Source organism: Lycium ferocissimum, chromosome 8, assembly GCF_029784015.1.
Source record: "Lycium ferocissimum isolate CSIRO_LF1 chromosome 8, AGI_CSIRO_Lferr_CH_V1, whole genome shotgun sequence".
Lineage (NCBI taxonomy): Eukaryota > Viridiplantae > Streptophyta > Magnoliopsida > Solanales > Solanaceae > Lycium > Lycium ferocissimum.
The window spans coordinates 12491652-12498595 of NC_081349.1; positions in this window are offsets into that span (position 1 = coordinate 12491652).

Here is a 6944-nt window from a genome sequence, read left to right on the forward strand (position 1 = left end):
GTATTTCCCGGTGCAACTTAAATTTGGTTTTTAAAAGTCCAGAGTTTTTGGTACTCTATAATACATTCTAAGAACGGTTTTTACACAATTTTTGACCTTGAGAGAGCTAGGAGCTGCCGTGAAGGCCGGAGTTTATTGGGTTTTATCCTTTCTTCTCCATATTGTTGGTTTTTATTTTTCGTTGAATGATTTATTGTTCTTTTTCATGTCTATGTGGAGCTAAACTTCTTGTCTAGGGTTATGGTTCTTTCATGATTGGTGTTATTCGAATATTTATTTCAATTAATTAGTTTATCGTATTGATTTATTTATTTAATACTGAGCTTAATTATTTGATTGTTTGCCAACTATCGAATATCATATATGATTAATCTTGAATTGAACTCGAAAGTGGGAATTTAAGATTACAATAGTATTAAATAGAGCAAGTTCTCAACTTTGGGCATCAGGGCACCTAGGATAGACATATACCTAGATGCCTTGCTTGGTTAATTTATAAGAGTTGTAAATGCATTCGTATGAAGATTCATGAGCATAGACATATAGGTGTGAAGTAATCTGAGTAGACGATTAAGGACTCGAAACATTCTTATTCATAATATTAACCCCATTATTCAGTAAACTAGATAAATTAATTAGTTAAATCAATTGAGGAATACAACATGATTGTTCGATAGCCCATAGTTCTAGATCGATTTCATCTCATTGATAACATAAAAATATGTTCTTTCTTGATTAAAGTTCATTATGTGTTTGCTTTTATTTTTAGTTAGTTTATATTTATAACTTTGGATTTTATTTCTTGTTTCAATAATTAGGATAACTTAATTTAGTAAGTACTTAATCACAAGTCCCCGTGAGTTGACGCTTTGGCTCTTAAATTACTTTCTTACTTGTACGACCACACATACTTGTGTGTGTGTGTTTGGGAGCAACACTATGCTAATCCATTTTATGCTTAGTCTAACAACATGGATTTTCAACATACTAATTAAATGTGAAAAAAAAAATGGCACGATTTGTTATATATGTTACAGGAAAAAAAATTGAAAAAATTATCTATATTATATTTAAAAAAAAGTTCCAAAATTTAAAAAATAAATTACCCGAATACTGTTCTTATTAAATTAAATATCATAATTTAAAAAATTACAAATTTATACGAATGGAATGGATATAACCCTTCATATTAGTTACAAGGGCAGTGGTGCTTTTCGGAATAGAGGAACAATTGGCTTTTCATAAAATGACTTATTTTTGTCCTGTGACGCAAACTGAATGGGCTTAAGAGCTTCTATTTTAGTCACATTTAGATTTACAAAAATGAAAAAAAGAAGAGTAAAAAGATGATGTGAAGATCAACCTCGGCTTTACATACGTTGCGTTCCACCAAACAATGTTAAAAACTACTTTCATCCTTGTTTTCCGGCGAAAACGGATTTACTCAAAATCAGTTAGAGATTTGTTTTATAGGGTTTGAAGACAAGTGAGACGTATCCAACCCCGAGAACTCTTTTATGAGCCCGGTCCGGAGTAATTTAGATCGTGGATAGAGTTTGGTAAGCAACAAAGATAATAGGATATGATTCAAGTAGCTAAAAAATAAGAACGTAATGATTCCGTGTATATTGCTAGTTATTGGAGAGAAAAAAGTGGTTTTTACAAGAGTATGAGAAAGAGGAAGAAGATGGCTTCCTTCCACCCTAAGCTAAGTTTATATAATCAATCCGCAACTTTTCAAACACCATAGTACGAGTGATGTGACCTTTCTGCCACCCCAACGTGCACACTTGCAACGAGACTCTGATCGAGGACTGTTGACGTGACGTGAGTTGGTGGGAATGGAAGCCAGCTGGATAGTCCCTGCGGTCATAGTGGGTATTCGATCATGTAACCGGCCCCGGGTGCACTTTTACCCTCGGTAGAACAAGACTACACGTCCGACCTCTTAGGATGGGTGATGGCTATTTTACGTGCGTCTCCTGGGGTCGAGAGGACCTGGAGAAGCATCTCAGCTAATCGCTGGAGGGGCAAGAACCATGTTATATTAAAAAGAACTTTCACCTCCTTTCCGCCTTCGCTTACTCTTCCCATATTACGACAAGTTTTTCTTTTTCAGGCCTTATTGCCCGGGGATCATCGTCTCGGAGAGCCCCTTCTTGAGAGGAAGCCCCGACAAACATTGCGTTGGCTGCAGCCGCAGCCTCTGGTTCTCGCAAATGTAGACCCTCAGGTGATCCGGGCGTTTCTACCTCAGGGAGGATAGGCTCCCAAGTGAGGACTCGACGTAGACTTAACCAGCATTAGCAAGAAGCTATGCAGGGGGTAATCAATCTGGACTAAGGTGAGGTGGGAACAACGAATAAGAAAGGCATTAGGGAACCGTCTATGGCTGCCGAGGTAGCCCGCCCAGAGAGCGTTGCTCCCGGATGCGTTGAGGGATCTTCCGGTAATCAGGGTGCTGTTCCTTCAGCCCCACCACCCTCTATTGATGGGTTTCACCCAGACTTGGAAGCGTCCTTCTCTCATCTGGCCGAATTATTCCTTAAGGTGCGTCTTTGGTTACTTTTCATAAGGCTTTTTATTGCTTTTCATTAGAGTATGTTCTTTACCCTTCGATATGTTCTTTACCCTTCTTTTTTCCGAACAGGGTCACGATCGTTTCGTTTCTACCTCGAGTGGGTCAAAGTGTTCCTTTCCCCAACCGAGAGCCGGGAGCTATCAAGGCGAGAATCTGCATCTGCGAGCGGAATTGTCGGGGCTCGCGACTCGCCAGGCCACTATCTCAGCAGAGAGGTGGGAAGCTAGGAGCTTTGGCTGATCGTGATGATGTCCTTCAGAGCCTTACCACCGCTCATCAGGAGCTTCAAGGCGAAATAAATAAGCCGAAGCAGAAAGAGCAGCCGCCCGGGATAGAGTGCAAGTGTTGGAGGCTTCCCAGGCGCGCCTTCGAGGTCGTCTCAACCGGCTACAACTTCGTCGGCTGCTGACCAGAAAGCTGCTAACCTTACCAAGGAGTTTCTTCATGTCGAAGAAGGTGATGTTCTCCACGAGATCAACGGCGGCCGCATCGCGTATACTCGGGCCCCGATGGATGCGAAGGATACGCGCTCGCGTAAATGTTGTTGGATGACCGCCCTCATCTTTAGACGTTCATCAGCTTCGAGGCGGCGAGGATATTCCTCCCCCCGCTTCACCCATGTCCATGTTTTGCGTGTGCCCTTATGCCTTTGTCGAATGTTACGGCTTGCGAGCCATTTAAATATTTTGTTCATGTTTTGTAGGCTTCTGTGCCTTTATTGGATCGGCCTGCGTGTCAATTTGGCTATGTTTCGTTTTGTTTTTTTTTTTTTTTTGTCGGATGTTGGGGCCCTCGTGCCCTTTTTTTTTTTTTTTTTTTTTTTTATAATCAGAGAACTTTGAAGGCTAATCTCGTGCCCTCTTTGAATGTTTATGTTTTGGGGTCATTCACCATTTCCCTTTTTAAACATTTTTGATGAATGAAGGTCGTTCGCTTTGTTTATCAACCTTATTTTCATTTTCATGCTTTGACATGCGGTTTGTTTGCAACAATCGTGGTCATGAATGACTTGTTGGCTTTTTATTTTTAACACTTAATCGTCAAGGCGTGACCGCTATGGCCCTCTACCGGAACTATGTTCATATTCGGGTGTTGGTGTTTAAGTTAGGAAATATTGATCGATGTACGCTTTTTTCTTTTCGTGTTTAGTGTTTGAGGTCAACATTCTTAACTCAATCCGGGACTGTCACCTCCAGAAACACTTTTTACGATCGGGAATTAATAATCCAATTCGTAATAAAAGAGGGATCTTTGATTTCGATGCTGATGAGGAGGACGTTTTGACCTCATTTAATGGCACAAAGGTTCATGGAACCTGCACACTCTGAGGCTCTAAGGCCGTGTCGTGTGTTCGAAGCAGTTTTGCAGGGCTGTGATTCTTTCGAGTTTGGTTTTGCTCGAACATTTTTTTATGATGCTTTTGATGACAATAACTGAGAAATAAGTAGGGATTCTTATTCCATTCGTGAATCTGGGATGAGCTGGTCATCCTATTAATACATAAGCCTATTTAGGGCTTTTACAGAGTTCCCATAAGTCATTCAAAAAGAAAGAAGGGCGTACTCGGGCTACTCGCTGGAAAATCCATTTCCCATTTCGCGCGCGTGTTCGTCAGAAAATCTATTTTGGATGTCTTGATCATTCATCCTGTTGTGTCCCCTCATCTCCGCCAGGTACTTGAATGCACGAGACCCAGCATTCAAGTATCGGGTTTTCAGTATCTGGCAGACTTCCCAAGGATCCCGTCATCAGCTAAGTACAATGCGCTTTTAGACAGTTGCCTCCTTAAAAACCTTGCCGATAAGAATAAGAGTGCAACACGCTTCCCAGGTTCAATCACAACATGTTCTTCCAGGGACAGCCCTTGTCAAGGAGAAGAAGTAAGTTAATGCGAGATAAATATTTCGAGAACATACCTGAATCCCTCTTTAGAGATAAAATCTCTTGAGATGGCTAACGTTCCAACTATTTTTCAATTGCTTTCTGTGCGCGTCCTTGATATGATAGGATCCTTTGCCTATAATACCTACTATTTGGTACAGGCCTTCCCTGTTAGGTCCCAATTTTCCTGCATTGACATCTCGGGTTGCAAGCGTGACCTTCCGGAGGATATAATCCTCGACCTTGAAGTGTCTCAAGTTCTTCTTTCTGTTGAAATATCTTTCGACCCTCTGTTTTTGTGCCACCATTCTTATGAGTGCCATCTCCCTGCGCACTTCTAATAGGTCCAGACACCACATTGCTCCTCGTTGACTCGTCCGTCGGCTCGGGGTGCACTCCGACGTCGGGTTCTTCGATTTCCTCATCGGGTATCGGGGTTTCGCCCCATACACCAGGGAGAACAGAGTTTCCCCGGTGCTGGTTTTAGCCGTGGTCCTGTATGCCCACAATATCCCAGGCAATTTCTCTGGCCACCTTCTTTTGGTATCTTCTAATTTCTTCTTGATGTTTTGGACAAAGGTTTTATTGGTAGACTCTACCTGCCCATTCACGCACGAGTGGTACGGGGAGGAAGCTATTTGCTTAATCTTTGACCCTTCTAGGAACTTGGTGATTTTGCCCCCCATGAGCTGAGGGCCATTATCGCACGTGATTTTCTTCGGCACCCCGAACCTGCATATGATATGATCCCAAATAAAATCTATCACCTTCTTTTCCCATAGCCCTCGGTATTGGCCCTACGATATCCATCCCCCACTACAAGAAGGGCCATGGGATAGTTACTGAATGGAGCAATTCTGCAGGCCTGTGTATCATAGGAGAGTGTCGTTGACACCTGTCACATTTTTGAACGAAAGCTTTAGCATCTTCGTCCATTCGTGACCGGTAGTACCCAACGAACCAGTGACTCTATCTTCCGAACCAGTGACTCGACCCCGAATGATTTTCACAACTTTCCTCATGTATTTCTCTCATCACATATCCTGCTTCTGTTGACCCCAGACATTTGGCCAATGGGCCAAGGTGCAACATACGGTATAACTCCCCCTTATCATGCATCCTTGACTCTTATAGCTTGTGCAACTTTGGCATCTTCAGGGAGAGTCCCATTCTGTAGGTAATTCACGATGTCATTCCGCCAGTCCCATGTCAAGCTGGTGGAGTTTACCTCGTGCAAGTCCGAATCTAGGATGGAGTGCAGTAGGTAAACTATGGAATCCGACCCTGCCTCCGTCGTATCGGCAGAAGATCCCAGGTTTTTCAAGGCATCTGCTTGTGCGTGTATCTCTCGAGGGATTTGAGTGGCTTTCCACCGTCAAAAGCAAGACAATAGCATCATAACTTTGTTCAAATATTCCCGCAGCCGCTCATCTTTGGCCTCGTATTGCCAAGGATCTAGTTCCTGATCAGCTGAGAACCGCTTTTTAATTTCACATTTTCAGCCCCTAGCCCTTGAGCCAATTCCAATCTTACAATCGCGGCTTTATACTTGACCTCATTGTTTGTTAAAGGTAAACAGTTAATGGCCTGCCTGACCGTGGCCCCTGACGGAGCGGTCAAGATAATTCCTAACCCTGTCCCTTTTATCTTTATGACCCCATCCGTAAATAGGACCCATTCCCAGACGTCTCGATTCCGGATCGCTTCCTTTGGAGCATGGTGGTCACGGCCCAACTATAGTTAACGCCAAAATTCGCTAAGGCTTGCGACTTGATAGCAGTCCGGGATCGATAAGTGATATCATATGTGCACACTTCGATCGACCAACTTGCTAACCTGCCCGAAAGTTCGGGTTTGTGCAAGATGTTCCTTAAAAGAAAAGTAGTTACCACACAGATCAGATGACATTGGAAGTACGGCCTCATTTTCAGGCCGCGACCATCAAAGCTAGGGCTAGCTTTTCAAGGTGCGGGTAACGTAGTTCGGCCTCGGTCAGGGCCTTACAGATATAATAAATAGGGGATTGCATACCTTTTTCTTCCCGGATGAGCACAACACTTATCGCGGTTTCTAAAACAGCCAAGTAGAATCAACAGAAGTTCTCCTTCCACCTCGGCCTCCTCGCGAGGTGCCTGTACAGTATTTTTTCAAATCTCAAAGTGCACCGCCGACATTCCGAGGTCCATTCAAAATCTTTTTCTTTTTGAGCACACTGAAGAAGTTCTTGCAATGGTCAGATGATCGTGATATGAATCTTCCTAACGAAGCCACCTTCCTAGTTAACTGTTGCACTTTTCTGGCGCTATCAAAGATGTCCGGTATTTGTTTAATGGCTCGAATGTGATCCGATTGACCTCGATGCCTGTGTTAGACACGATGAACCCCAAGAATTTGCCCGAGCCCACCCCAAAGATGTATTTTTCTCGGGTTCGGCCGTGCTGCGGGCGCGGCGGATATCGAACGCTTCTCGCAAATGTCTTAT